The sequence below is a fragment of the Coregonus clupeaformis genome, chromosome 7 (assembly GCF_020615455.1).
Source record: "Coregonus clupeaformis isolate EN_2021a chromosome 7, ASM2061545v1, whole genome shotgun sequence".
In the NCBI taxonomy this organism is placed as follows: Eukaryota; Metazoa; Chordata; class Actinopteri; order Salmoniformes; family Salmonidae; genus Coregonus; species Coregonus clupeaformis.
Genome location: NC_059198.1, coordinates 29,536,024 through 29,551,500, shown reverse-complemented (window position 1 = coordinate 29,551,500; position 15,477 = coordinate 29,536,024). Strand labels below are relative to the sequence as shown.

General features: G+C 48.4%; 1 long non-coding RNA gene across 1 annotated transcript; it reads right to left on the bottom strand.

Moving 5' to 3' along the window:
* On the bottom strand, positions 1-873 carry LOC123491316. The gene is made up of 3 exons (XR_006661278.1): positions 762-873; positions 566-652; positions 1-250 (listed from the first exon to the last, which is right to left on the bottom strand). It is a non-coding gene; the product is annotated as an uncharacterized LOC123491316 (long non-coding RNA).
* Between the last annotated feature and the right edge of the window lie 14,604 nt (positions 874-15,477).

The following is a 15,477-nucleotide window of genomic DNA, read 5'->3' as shown; positions in this document are numbered from 1 at the left end:
TGACTAAAATGCCATGTCAAGAGAGTCTATTAAATATGACTGCAGACACACAAATCAATGCTGCTAATATGTTTATTAGATGGTGATGGCTAAACCTTTCTAATTCTTCTTGCTAAAAGCACAGCCCTTGAACGGTTTCGAAATGGCCCGGAATACCTGACCAACAGGGGATGTTTACGGGACTCCTGTGTAGGTGCTGGTGGCAGGTCGTCCTCAGGTTGGGGAATGAATGGGACAGCATGATCATCATCTGTGATAAGAGAACATTGCAGGATCCGAATTGAACATATCAAATGTACTTTCCTTCTCTCCTACCACAACACAAACAAATGGTAATACATCAGAATCACAGCATCTATGATTTTGACCTTGGGAAATGTGAGAGTCGCTTCAATGTTTGCCTGACAGCTCGTCAAACTCAGTGGCCTTGATCAGAGAAAGCATTAAAGGACCAGAGATTAATACATCTCAGCATTAAACTCAGTAAAGCTACATTCACTCTGACCACAGGCCACATCTTGGCAATGCATCAAAATAAAAATGATCATCATTGTGTGTCGCTTACCCAGCGCAACTCGAGAGGTGCTGAAACGCTGCGAAGGCAGCTCCTTTTGAGCGGGTTGGCTCTTGGTTCCACTCTGCTCTTGAACACCTGTTGCAGAGTAAATTCATCCTTCCTTCCTTCATCACTGACCCCATTAGCTTTGGATTCTATTTTAGCCTTAATGACAGGGACAAACCCCAAACATGGAGCTCCATACCTTGATCTTGACCGTTGGCAAATTTGGGCAGCAACTGAACCTCCGGCCCTGGCTCTTCTTCTTCACTCTGGCAGAGGGGACGTGACGAGTCTCTGTATCAGCAACAGCTGTAGAATTGCACCTCACAGGCAATGCGGTGTCAGGGTAGTTGGCATGGAGCTCAGACATGTACTCAACAACAACGTCACTGGAGGCCTGGCTAGTGCCTGACCTGTGGGTACTTGTGGCCTGGGAGAGACATCTCTCTGATCTGGGCACAATATCTGGGGGCAGAAGAGATAAAATACACAATCTTGAAATTCCAATGAACACAATTGCAATAAAACTATCCAAGATGGTGTAGCAGTGTGGTCGTGTTCTTTGTTGTGTGTCTGTGTAAATAGCCTGTTTTTTGTATTTTTTTGTATTTTTCGTACATATTTCCCTATCACACTTTTCATCCTTCTACAAAATATTATTTCCTGCAACCCGCCTCACTCAATGTGGAACGGATTCTATTATTGACTTACCTTTTATCTAGAATCTCCAGTTGAAACTAGCTAGCCAGCTAACTAGCTACTTGCTATTAGCCACCGTTAGCGGTTTTCACCCAGAACATCAGATTTTCTGCCGGAACAACTGAATCACTGGACATTAACACCAGATCGCAACTAGCTAGCCGCAACCGAATGGATGTTGCTGTTGGCTAATCACCACTGCCCCCGAAGCAAGCACCGGTTAGCCTTGAGCTAGCCTTGAGCCAGGCCCATATCCCGGCTATCTACCTCTCTGTCAACCGGACAGGACCTCCTAGTGTTGACACGGAGCCCAACCGGACGGGAGTAGCCAGCTAACTAGCTACTTGCTATTAGCCACCGTTAGCGGTTTTTCACCATTGTCCGTGCCTGGACTATTATCAGCCAGTCTGCACTGTCTGCACAGCGCATTATCGACCCAGAACATATCGGTTTTTCTGCCGGAATCACTGAATCACTGGACTTTTAACACCGGATCATCACAACTAGCTAGCTGCAACCAAATGGATGTTGTTGTTGGCTAATCAGCCTTGAGCTAGCCTCGAACCAGGCCCATCTCCCGGCTATCTACCTCTCTGTCAACCGGACAGGACCTCCTAGTGTTGACACGGAGCCCCGCCGATCCAACATGACTGGTCTGCCGACGAAATCGTATGATGTGGTTTCAACAGGCTTCCCGTTATGACGTCAACCACGAAGATCCATCTGCTAGCCCCGGCCCGCTAGCACACGCAAGCCATGGCCTCTTGCTCGCCAGTGCTATAGCAGCCCCCGAACTACCTCCGAACTCTCCTATTGCTGTTCACCGGACCTTATGATAACTCAGCAATACAGCTGATGCCTGCTGGACTGTTCCTTTATACAGTACCGCATCCTGTTTATGTTTAGCCTCAGCCCAAACTTTGTCGCCATTACCAGCTGTTGTCTTAGCTCTCTCGAATAACACCTGTGATTGCTTTATGCCTCTCTCCCATGTCAATATGCCTTGCTTATTGCTGTTTCGGTTATTTCTTATTGTACTATTTCACTGTATATCCCCCCAGCCCAGCTCAACCTGCCTTAGATAGCTCCTTTGTCCCACCCCCCATACACGCGGAGACCGACTCAATCAGTGCCTCCAGTGATGCTATCTCTTTCATCGTTACCCAACGCTTAGGTTTACCTCCACTGGACTCATATCCTTCCATATCCTTGTCTGTACATAATGCCCTGAATCTATTCTACAACGCCCGGAAATCTGCCCCTTTTTTTCTCTGTACCCAACGCACTAGAAGACCAGTTCTTAAAGCCTTTAGCCGTATCCTTATTCTACTCCACCTCTGTTCCTCTGGTGATGTAGAGGTTAACCCAGGCCCTGTAGCCCCCAGTATCACTTCTACTCCCCAGGTGTTATCCTTTGTTGACTTCTGTAACCGTAAAAGCCTTGGTTTCTTGCACGTTAACATCCGAAGCCTCCTCCCTAAGTTTGAGTTATTCACTGCGTTAGCACACTCCGCCAACCCTGATGTTCTAGCAGTGTCTGAATCCTGGCTTAGGAAGGCCACCAAAAATTCAGAAATCCCCAACTACAACATTTAACGTCTCGATAGAACTGCCAAAGGGGGTGGGGTTGCAATCTACTGTAGAGATAGCCTGCAGAGCTCTATCGTACTATCCAGGTCTGTGCCCAAACAGTTTGAGCTTCTACTTCTAAAAATCCACCTTTCCAGAAATAAGTCTCTCACTGCTGCCGCTTGCTACAGACCCCCCTCAGCCCCGACCTGTGCCCTGGACACCATATGTGAACTGATTGCCCCCCATCTATCCTCAGAGTTCGTACTGCTTGGTGACCTAAACTGGGATATGCTTAACACCCCGGCCAACCTACAATCTAAACTAGATGCCCTCAATCTCACACAAATTATCAATGAACCTACCAGGTACAACCCTAAATCTGTAAACATAGGCACCCTCATAGATATCATCCTGACAAATGTACCTTCTAAATACACCTCCGCTGTCTTCAACCAGGATCTCAGCGATCACTGCCTTATTGCCTGCGTCCGTAATGGGTCCGCAGTCAAACGACCACCCCTCATCACTGTCAAACGCTCCCTAAAACACTTTAGCGAGCAGGCCTTTCTAATTGACCTTGCCCAGGTATCCTGGATGGATATTGACCTCATTCCGTCAGTAGAGGATGCCTGGTTGTTCTTTAAAAGTGCTTTCCTCTCAATCTTAAATAAGAATGCCCCATTCAAGAAATTCATAACTAAGAACAGATATAGCCCCTGGTTCTCCTCAGACTTGACTGCCCTTGACCAGCACAAAAACATCCTGTGGCGTACTGCATTAGCATCGAACAGCCCCCGCGATATGCAACTTTTCAGGGAAGTCAGGAACCAATATACACAATCAGTTAGGAAAGCAAAGGCTAGCTTTTTCAAACAGAAATTTGCATCATGTAGCACTAACTCCAAAATGTTTTGGGACACTGTAAAGTCCATGGAAAATAAGAGCACCTCCTCCCAACTGCCCACTGCACTGAGGCTAGGAAACACTGTCACCACCAATAAATCTACAGTAACTGAGAATTTCAACAAGCATTTTGCTATGGCTGGCCATGCTTTCCACCTGGCTACCCCTACCCCGGCCACCAGCTCTGCACCCTCCACTGCAACTTGCCCATGCCCCCCCACTTCTCCTTCACACAAATTCAGACAGCTGATGTTCTGAAAGAGCTGAAAAATCTGGACCCCTACAAATCAGCTGGGCTAGACAATCTGGAACCTTTCTTTCTAAAATGAGCTGCCGAAATTGTCGCAACCCCTATTACTAGCCTGTTCAACCTCTCGTTCGTAACGTCTGAGATCCCCAGAGATTGGAAAGCTGCCGCGGTCATCCCCCTCTTCAAAGGGGGTGACACTCTAGATCCAAACGAAAGTATTTGAAAGCCAAGTTAACAAACAGATCACCGACCATTTCGAATCCCACCGTACCTTCTCCGCTATGCAATCCGGTTTCCGAGCTGGTCATGGGTGCACCTCAGCCACGCTCAAGGTCCTAAACGATATTATAACCGCGATCGATAAAAGACAGTACTGCGCAGCCGTCTTCATCGACCTGGCCAAGGCTTTCGACTCTGTCAACCACCGCATTCTTATTGGCAGACTAAATAGCCTTGGTTTCTCTAATGACTGCCTCGCCTGGTTCACCAACTACTTCTCAGATAGAGTTCAATGTGTCAAATCGGAGGGCCTGTTGTCTGGACCTCTGGCCATCTCTATGGGGGTGGCACAGGGTTCAATTCTCGGGCCGACTCTATTCTCTGTGTATATCAATGATGTCGCTCTTGCTGCTGGTGACGCTCGGATCCACATCTATGCGGACGACACCATTTTGTATACATCTGGCCCTTAATTGGACATTGTGTTAACAAACCTCCAAACGAGCTTCAACGCCATACAACACTCCTTCCGTAGCCTCCAACTGCTCTTAAACACTAGTAAAACTAAATGCAGGCTCTTCAACCGAACGCTGCTTGCACCCGCCCACCCGACTAGAATCACTACTCTCGGCGGGTCTGACCTAGAGTATGTGGACAACTACAAATACCTAGGTGTATGGTTAGACTGTAAACTCTCCTTCCAGACTCACATTAAGCATCTCCAATCAAAAGTTAGATCTAGAATCGGCTTCCTATTTCGCAACAAAGCCTCCTTCACTCATGCTGCCAACCTCCTTCACTCTTGCTGCCAAACATGCCCTCGTAAAACTGACTATCCTACCGATCCTTGACTTCGGCGATGTCATTTACAAAATAGCCTCCAACACTCTACTTAGAAAATTGGATGTAGTCTATCACAGTGCCATCCGTTTTGTCACCAAAGCCTCATATACTACCCACCATTGTGACCTGTACGCTCTTGTTGGCTGGCCCTCACTACATATTTGTCGCCAAACCCACTGGCTCCAGGTCATCTATAAATCACTGCTAGGCAAATCCCTGTCTTATCTTAGCTCACTGGTCACCATAGCAACACCCACCCGTAGTCTGCGCTCCAGCAGGTATATCTCACTGGTCATCCCCAAAGCCAACACCTCCTTTGGCCGCCATTCCTTCCAGTTCTCTGCTGTCAATGACTGGAACGAACTGCAAAAATCTCTGAAGCTGGAGACTCTTATCTCCCTCACTAACTTTAAGCGTCAGTTGTCAGAGCACCTTACCGATCACTGCACCTGTACACAGCCATTCTGAAATTAGCCCACCCAACTACCTCATCCCCATATTGTTATTTATTTTGCTAATTTGCACCCCAGTATCTCTATTTGCACATCATCTTTTGCACATCTATCATTCCAGTGTTAATACGAAATTGTAACTATTTTGCACTATGGCCTATTTATTGCCTTACCTCCATAACTTACTACATTTGCACACACTGTATATATATTTTCTGTTGTATTTTTGACTCTGTGTTGTTGTTTTTATCGCACCGCTTTGCTTTATCTTGGCCAGGTCGCAGTTGTAAATGAGAACTTGTTCTCAACTGGCTTACCTGGTTAAATAAAGGTTAAATAAAAATAAATAAAAATTAAAATGTGTGAATCCTACTTGACAGGAGATAATCAATTTAGTGCATATTACAAAATAAAATAAATGAAAAGTGGTCATTTCACTTACCATGTACAGAGGTCGCGGCAGACACATCATCGGTCAGCGTGTCCATTGCCTGGCTACTCACCACCATACAAACCTGAGAGGTTTTAGATGAGAGATCCTGGTAGATGTCACGGACAAACATCACATGAAGATGATCCTCTTCACCCACATCAGGCTCATCATCTTCTAGCCTGTTCAGAATGGTCCAACATCTCCATGGCAACCTGGCACTCTTCGGTCATCTGCCCACCCACAGATGAGTGCTCTGAGGCAGCTACTCCGGCCTTGATCACATTCAGAACCTTGCTGAGGATCTTCTTGGCGCTGCGTCTGACTGACTCCTGGCTGACTGCAACTGTTGGGTCTTTGAGGTCATTGTTGGTAGACACCTCCATGTCCTGGATTTTGTCAGCAGTTACATGGGTATCCTGGTGGTCCCGCTCGTTGGTGAGGTGGCAACCAGTGTACAAACTCTTAAGCTTGTCCACAGCTGAGCTGTAAAGTTTCTGGGAGGATAACTGGACCTGTTCCCAGAACTTGCTCCTCCCTGCCCTACTCACCTCAATTGCCTCGTTTAAGTCCACTAGAAGGGACTCAAGAATGCGAGTTGAGGCCTCAGCAACGTTCCTTGAGGAGACGTGGGCTGACAGGATGTCCACGGTCCAAGAAGCATCTCTTATGACCTGAGTCACTACCCCTTGGGCCTTGGCAGGGTCTGAAGGTCAGCAGGATGCTGCTTTTCCCCCTGTGTGGTCACATCCTGAGCAGTGAGTGGGCAGCTTAGGATAATTGTTTCCTGAACCCTCTCTGATGGTGGGAATGGACAATCAATGAGCAGGGAGTGGTGGATGGCAATGGAGGACATGTCTGGGTGTTCTCTCACAGCCTCCGGCTCCATGATTGCTGAGGGGCCCTGGAGCATCTCACCAATTTCCAGATCGTCAATACGGTCGACACCCGACGCTAGACGTGCTAGAAGGTTTCTAGCCATCTGGCATGGATCAAAGGATTCGTCTGAGTTGCTGTCAAGCTCTGTTTTTATCACTTGCAGGGCAGTTCTGACTGCCACTGCTGACCGGACACAGAGCATTCTCAGGTCGGAGTGGGAACGAGGCAGAGGTGAGTGGTTCGAGGGGCCAGTGCTGCCCTGTGAGGATCTGGATCCCCCCTCCAGCTCAAACTCAGACATGGATGCCTTGAGTTTGGCTGCAGCTTTCCAGACCATGTCCCTTGCCACACCATCAATGTCGAGGCCTTCAATCCCTGTCCGGGAGCCAGTGCTCTGGGACCCGGATAATGCATGGTTCTCTAGATAACCAAGGGCATCCAGGGTATCATCGACCACCAAATCCACCAAATCACTGGACATGGCAGTGATTCTGTCATGACCTGGCTGGATACACTGTTCTGTCAGGGACCAATCCCACAGGGATCCGCTGTACATTTCATCCATTTTCAGCTCGACGGCCCTGGTGATCTTCGCCCGAGACAGGTTCAGCAGGTGGTCGCTTCCTGACTGTCTGGCTGACATCCTGTTCCCCGATCTCTGGACCACCAGACTCTGCACCTCGGCCGACACCGCTGACAGGAAGTAGGTGAAAGGGGAGGACACCCGCACCTCATATCCTGTCTGAGCGTCGCTCTTCGCCCTCTGGATGCTGCTGATGGTTGCAACAATGACCTGACTTGCCAGTCGTCCTAGCTCTGTCTCAAGCCTGCTCTCGGTCTCCAGAGGGGACTTTCCATGACAGCCGAGTGAATGCCATCTGTCCCATAGTATGGCCATTCATTGTGGTTGTGATTGTCCGCAGCATCTGCTCAGCAAACTGACTGCTCGGTGAGCTGATGCTGGTGGAAGGAGCTTCGGCTCCCTGACTGGCACCTCCTTTCAGCATGAGCTGGGCTAGTCTGGCGTTGATCTGCTTGATGATGATCTCCACAATGGCCATGATCAGCCTGGTGTCCGCAGACAGAATAATAGGCCTCATCTTCTTCGGTCTCCTCTGGATGGATAGCAGTATGACCTCACTCAGGGACCTGCGGGCGTCTCTGTGAACCTGACTGAAGATGAAGTTGTGAGACAGTCCGAACACAGACCTCAGGGGGCCTGAGCAGGGTCTGTCCCAATCCTCTCTATCTCCGTTCTCAGATGCTGAGGAATATCTTCTTGGGTTGTCATCCTCTTCCCTAACCCTAACCCATTTTATAAATTAATCAAAACCCCAATTAAAGTTATACAGATGCAGGATCTTAATTTGATCACCCCGTTGCAGGAGAACTTTCCTGCAATGTAGGAAATGTAAAACGTATAGTGTATTTGAGGTTTAAAAAGGCTTCTGAAGTTTGTAATTTCCACTTTGAAATTTCAGACTAGATTTTTCTTTACGAAAAATGTATCAACCCCTACAAAAATGTCCATTAATTATAATCCAGATAATAATTCACATTTCCTAATGCTGCAGGATTATTTTCCTGCTGTAGCAACCTTAAGTTCCTACATCTGTATTCAGTGGAAATAAATAATGTTAGAGAAGTCATTATTTATACACATGTATGAAGTTAAGGAATTAACTGTGCCAACCATTATGGGGAGGAATAAGCTACAGGGGGGTACATACGAAAAGGGGGGAGAGGAAGGGAGTTGGGTTCCGTGTGCTGGCACCAGTTCTAGGGCTGGTGACCTCGCTTGGCCCATGACTTGGCCCAAGGCTGAATCTGACGCTGCGGCATACGGAGGCCGCTTCCAGATCTGCTACATTGATTACGACTGAAGACCAGGAGGAGGAAGTTGATGATGATGATGGTGTCCAGGGCAAATCCCTATCCATGCTGAGATCAAGGGCAGGGACCACCACTGTTGAAGAGTCCTCCTTCACCCATGACACAATGTTCTTGCACTTAGCATGAGCCTCAACTATGGTGAACGGTAAAAGAACAGCCTGGAAAGGTTGTTCTAAAATGGAACATTCACTTAAATCTACCGTCTGTCTACATTGTGATGTTAGGCCTATGTCTTTATTATCTAACCCGAATGCCACAACTTAATTTATTAAATAAAGTTATTCTATTCAACTTCCTCCCACCTTGTTTTTGAGATATAAAGCCTGCTCACCAGGTTCCCATTGTCTAGACTCAAAGTGCTGACTCGCCAGCTCCTGGTACATTTACTGTAGTATTGTAATATAATATTTATGCCAGGGATTGGCAACTTTTATGGGGGTGGGGGCCACAAAAAAATCTGAACTCATCATGAGGGGCCGCAGTGGCTATGATACAGTGGGGGAAAAAAGTATTTAGTCAGCCACCAATTGTGCAAGTTCTCCCACTTAAAAAGATGAGAGAGGCCTGTAATTTTCATCATAGGTACACGTCAACTATGACAGACAAAATGAGAAAAAAATCCTGAAAATCACATTGTAGGATTTTTTATGAATTTATTTGCAAATTATGGTGGAAAATAAGTATTTGGTCAATAACAAAAGTTTCTCAATACTTTGTTATATACCCTTTGTTGGCAATGACACAGGTCAAAAGTTTTATGTAAGTCTTCACAAGGTTTTCACACACTGTTGCTGGTGTTTTGGCCCATTCCTCCATGCAGATCTCCTCTAAAGCAGTGATGTTTTGGGGCTGTCGCTGGGCAACACAGACTTTCAACTCCCTCCAAAGATTTTCTATGGGGTTGAGATCTGGAGACTGGCTAGGCCACTCCAGGACCTTGAAATGCTTCTTACGAAGCCACTCCTTCGTTGCCCGGGCGGTGTGTTTGGGATCATTGTCATGCTGAAAGACCCAGCCACGTTTCATCTTCAATGCCCTTGCTGATGGAAGGAGGTTTTCACTCAAAATCTCACGATACATGGCCCCATTCATTCTTTCCTTTACACGGATCAGTCGTCCTGGTCCCTTTGCAGAAAAACAGCCCCAAAGCATGATGTTTCCACCCCCCATGCTTCACAGTAGGTATGGTGTTCTTTGGATGCAACTCAGCATTCTTTGTCCTCCAAACACGACGAGTTGAGTTTTTACCAAAAAGTTCTATTTTGGTTTCATCTGACATTCTCCCAATCCTCTTCTGGATCATCCAAATGCACTCTAGCAAACTTCAGACGGGCCTGGACATGTACTGGCTTAAGCAGGGGGACACGTCTGGCACTGCAGGATTTGAGTCCCTGGCGGCATAGTGTGTTACTGATGGTAGGCTTTGTTACTTTGGTCCCAGCTCTCTGCAGGTCATTCACTAGGTCTCCCCGTGTGGTTCTGGGATTTTTGCTCACCGTTCTTGTGATCATTTTGACCCCGCGGGGTGAGATCTTGCGTGGAGCCCCAGATTGAGGGAGATTATCAGTGGTCTTGTATGTCTTCCATTTCCTAATAATTGCTCCCACAGTTGACTTCTTCAAACCAAGCTGCTTAGCTATTGCAGATTCAGTCTTCCCAGCCTGGTGCAGGTCTACAATTTTGTTTCTGTCACACCCTGGCTCTGGGACTCTATTTGTTGAGCCAGGGTGTGTTTATTCTATGTGTTATATTTCTATGTTGGGGGTTCTAGTTTGTCATTTTCTATGTTGGCCTGAGTGACTCCCAATCAGAGGCAACGAGTGTCAGCTGTTTGCTGGTTGTCTCTGATTGGGAGCCATATTTAAACTGTCGGTTTTCCTTTGTGTTTTGTGGGTTCTTGTTTCTAGTTGGTTGTGTTTAACCGTGTACTGTCACGTTTCCGTCTTTTGTTGTTTTGATCACGTTTCGCTAATAAATGAGTATGTTTGCCTGCAACGCTGCGCCTTGGTCTACTCCTTACCCTGATGATCGTGACAGAAGAACCCACCATAAAAGGACCAAGCAGCGTGTCCAGGAGCAGGCAGACTGGACATGGGAGGAAGCGCCAGGTAAAGAGATGGAGAGGTTGGCGATGGCCCAGGTGGGCAAATCGTGGTCCTGGGAGGACATGCTGGGGGGCAAGGGACCTTGGGGTAGGATTAAGGCCCTGGCGAGAGAGGAGCAGCGGAGTCAGCAGTGTCATCGTCGGAAGGACGAGAGGCAACCCAAAAAAATTTTTAGGGGGGGGCACACGGCATGGGCGGCTGGGCAGCAGGAGGCTGCCACAGGGCGATTTGGAGAGGAGGCCACCGGGTTTGGGGGGCCAGAAGGCAGGTTGGCGGAGCCTGGATGGAGAGCGGAACCAACTTCCCGTGCTCAGGCATGGCAGCATGGGACGGGGCAGGTTCCGCGGTATGCGGAGCGGCGTACTGTGCCACGAGTGGTCCGGCATAGTCCTGTACGTCCTGTGCGAGCACCCTGCACGTGTCGTGCGAAGGTGGGTATGCAGCCAGGACGGAGTGTGCCGGCTCAACGCTCGTGGTCTCCAATGCCTCTCCGCGGTCCCGGATATCCTGCTCCAGTGTCACGTGCTGTTATGCCAGTACGGGTACACAGCCCTGTACGTCCTGTGCGGATGCCACACACAGAGTGTGTGAGGGTAGGCATTCAGCCAGGACGGGTGGTGGCCGCTCTTCACTCCAGGTCTCCTATCCGTCTCCACAGCCCGGTTCGGCCTGTCCCTGCTCCACGCACCAAGCCTACGGTGTGCGTCGCCAGCCCAGCCCGGCCTGTCCCTGCTCCACGCACCAAGCCTACGGGGTGCGTCGCCAGCCCAGCCCGGCCTGTCCCTGCTCCACGCACCAAGCCTACGGGGTGCGTCGCCAGCCCAGCCCGGCCTGTTCCTGCTCCACGCACCAAACCTACGGTGTGCGTCGCCAGCCCGGCCCGGCCTGTTCCTGCCACTCGCACCAAACCTACGGTGCGCGTCGCCAGCCCGGCCCGGCCTGTTCCTGCCACTCGCACCAAGCCTACGGTGTGCGTCGCCAGCCCGGCCCGGCCTGTTCCTGCCACTCGCACCAAACCTACGGTGCGCGTCGCCAGCCCGGCCCGGCCTGTTCCTGCCACTCGCACCAAGCCAGGGGTGCGAGTCGCCAGCCCGGCCCGGCCTGTTCCTGCCACTCGCACCAAGCCAGGGGTGCGAGTCGCCAGCCCGGCCCGGCCTGTTCCTGCCACTCGCACCAAGCCAGGGGTGCGAGTCGTCAGCCTGGTCCAGAACGTTCCTGCTACTCGCACTCAAGCCAGGGGTGCGAGTCGTCAGCCTGGTCCAGCCCGTTCCTGCTACTCGCACCAAGCCAGGGGAGCGAGTCGTCAGTCCGGTGAGGCCCTGTTCGGCCCACGCACCAAGCCAGGGGTGCGAGTCGTCAGTCCGGTGAGGCCCGTTCGGCTCCACGCACCAAGCCAGGGGTGCGAGTCGTCAGTCCGGTGAGGCCCGTTCGGCTCCACGCACCAAGCCAGGGGTGCGAGTCGTCAGTTCGGTGAGGCCCGTTCGGCTCCACGCACCAAGCCAGGGGTGCGAGTCGTCAGTCCGGTGAGGCCGTTCGGCTCCACGCACAAAGCCAGGGGTGCGAGTCGTCAGCCCGGTCCGGCCAGTTGCTACTCCACGCACCAAGCCAGGGGTGCGCATCGTCAGCCCGGTCCGGTCCGTTCCTGCTCCACGCACCAAGCCAGGGGTGCGTGTCGTCAGTCCGGCTCCGGCCAGCGGGGCTAGACCGGACCAGGAGCGCTATGGGGGGTTGATTGGAGGGTGGTGGGCAAGGCCGGAGCCAGAACCGCCGCCGAGGAGGTATGCCCACCCAGCCCTCCCCTCTTTAGCTCTTATTGAGGCGCGGTCGCAGTCCGCGCCTTTAGGGGGGGGTACTGTCACACCCTGGCTCTGGGACTCTATTTGTTGAGCCAGGGTGTGTTTATTCTATGTGTTATATTTCTATGTTGGGGGTTCTAGTTTGTCATTTTCTATGTTGGCCTGAGTGACTCCCAATCAGAGGCAACGAGTGTCACCTGTTTGCTGGTTGTCTCTGATTGGGAGCCATATTTAAACTGTCGGTTTTCCTTTGTGTTTTGTGGGTTCTTGTTTCTAGTTGGTTGTGTTTAACCGTGTACTGTCACGTTTCCGTCTTTTGTTGTTTTGATCACGTTTCGCTAATAAATGAGTATGTTTGCCTGCAACGCTGCGCCTTGGTCTACTCCTTACCCTGACGTTCGTGACAGTTTCTGGTGTCCTTTGACAGCTCTTTGGTCTTGGCCATAGTGGAGTTTGGAGTGTGACTGTTTGAGGTTGTGGACAGGTGTCTTTTATACTGATAACAAGTTCAAACAGGTGCCATTAATACAGGTAACGAGTGGAGGACAGAGGAGCCTCTTAAAGAAGAAGTTACAGGTCTGTGAGAGCCAGAAATCTTGCTTGTTTGTAGGTGACCAAATACTTATTTTCCACCATAATTTGCAAATAAATTCATTTAAAATCCTACAATGTGATTTTCTGGATTTATTTTTCTCAATTTGTCTGTCATAGTTGACGTGTACCTATGATGAAAATTACAGGCCTCTCTCATCTTTTTAAGTGGGAGAACTTGAACAATTGGTGGCTGACTAAATACTTTTTTCCCCCACTGTATATGAGTGAGCGTGACTAACAAAATCAATGCCCCCTCCCCAGTCGGTAATTCGACCATGATTACTACAAATTTAGAAAGCTGGCCGCTAGACTAACTTACCCCCAAAAAAATGTTTTAGCTGACATGGGTTAATTGAGTGACTGTCAGTGACTGACATAGCAAGAGAAAAACTGCTGATGCAAAACCAAAATTTAAAACTGCACTTTGTGTATTCTACTATTCTAACTCTCAACAATAAGTTGAGACCCCGACTGAGTTCCATTCTTTTTTTTTATTGATCCGCGGGCTTACAAAAGGGGATCCACGGTCACCAGTTGCCCATCCCTGATCTAGACTGTGTCCCAAATGGCACCCTATTCCCTATATAGTGCCCTGCTTTTGACCAGGGCCCATATAGTTCTGGTCAAAAGTAGGGCACTATATTTGGAAAATGGCACCATTTGGGATGCAGCCATAGTCTATTTTACCGTCTCCCTGATGTTAGAAAATTCCAGAGCTAACACTAACTCACCCTTTCATGCATATTCTCAGTCAAAAGAATCCATTGCCTGCAAAAGGGATAAATAGATGAGTACTGTTAATTATTAAAACTATCTAACCCTTGACCTCTACGGGACTAGCCTATATACATGTACACCACAAATACACCCTCTGATTGGTTCTTTTGTCAGTTGCAGAACATACAGTATAGAGAATAGGAGGTAAGTATGGGGAAGACAAAGAGCTACCTACTTCTCAGTCATCTCCTCCCCTAAGAATTCAAGTTCTGAGGAGGAGCTTCTCCTGGCCAAGGACAGGTTGTAATGAGAAGTCTGCTGTGGCTCCTATGTGTCAGATGGGCCGGCTAAGTCCTGATCAGCCTCCTGCATCTCTCTCTCTGCTTCAGTCTCCTCTGACTGAGATGATCCGTCTGACTCTGGATCAGCCTCCTGCATCTCTCTCTGAGATTTTACATATCACCTTTCTCAAACTCTCATTAATTAGCCTACATTATTTATCAAAAAGTTATATAACCTTTGACCTCTGACCCCGGAATGTCATCAGAAAGCCCTCTATGCATAATGTCACCTTGTCACCTTTACCCAATTACTCACTATTTCTGAATTTGGCAGATGGTAAGACTTATCTTGGTAAGACTAGACTTATCTTGCCGCCGGGGCGGCAGGTAGCTTAGTGGTTAAGAGCGTAGTGCCAGTAACCGAAAGGTAGCTGGTTCTAATCTCCGAGCCGACTAGGTGAAAAATCTGTCGATGTGCCCTTGAGCAAGGCACTTAACCCTAATTGCTCCTGTAAGTCGCTCTGGATAAGAGCGTCTGCTAAATGACTAAAATGTAAATGTAAATGTTTAATATAAAAAATATACATCTCTATAAAAAAAATCAGAAAAACAAAGCCTTGTCACCTTTACCCAATTACTCACTATTTCTGAATTTGGCAGATGGTAAGACTTATCTTGCCTTTCAAAAAAAAAATATATAAAAAATATACATCTCATATACAAAATCAACAATGAAAACAACATTTACCAGACTAGACCACTAAGCGTTACACACTATTCCAGTCAAATCAATTCTGCCTCTTAAAAATCGTGCCTTTGCCTCAGAACAGCCTTGTCGTGAGTTGTCACACAATAATTATCGGGTTCTCAGGCATTATTGCTTAAATGACAACAACAGATACCAGACTAGACACTATTCCAGTCAAATCAATTCTGCCTCATAAAAAATAAAAATCGGTCACCACAAGCAGACTTCATCCAAAATATGTAAAGGAAAATTGTTTCAAAGTGTGTTTGTAAAATGTGAGGCTCTGATATATATTTACACCTACGTCTATTTCTTTGATAAAAAAACAAACAAACATGCACACCCATTTGAAAACCCACCCACCCTTTGCAACAGATACCATTTCGGTTAGTCTGCTGATATCAACCTTTGGTGTTGTATGCTATATAATTTGCACTTCCCATTGTCTAGACTCGAATATTTGACAGCACATGTCGATATCACCATTAACTGTTGTGTGGCGCTAGAATACACAAAAGAACATGGGTGATTAAAACG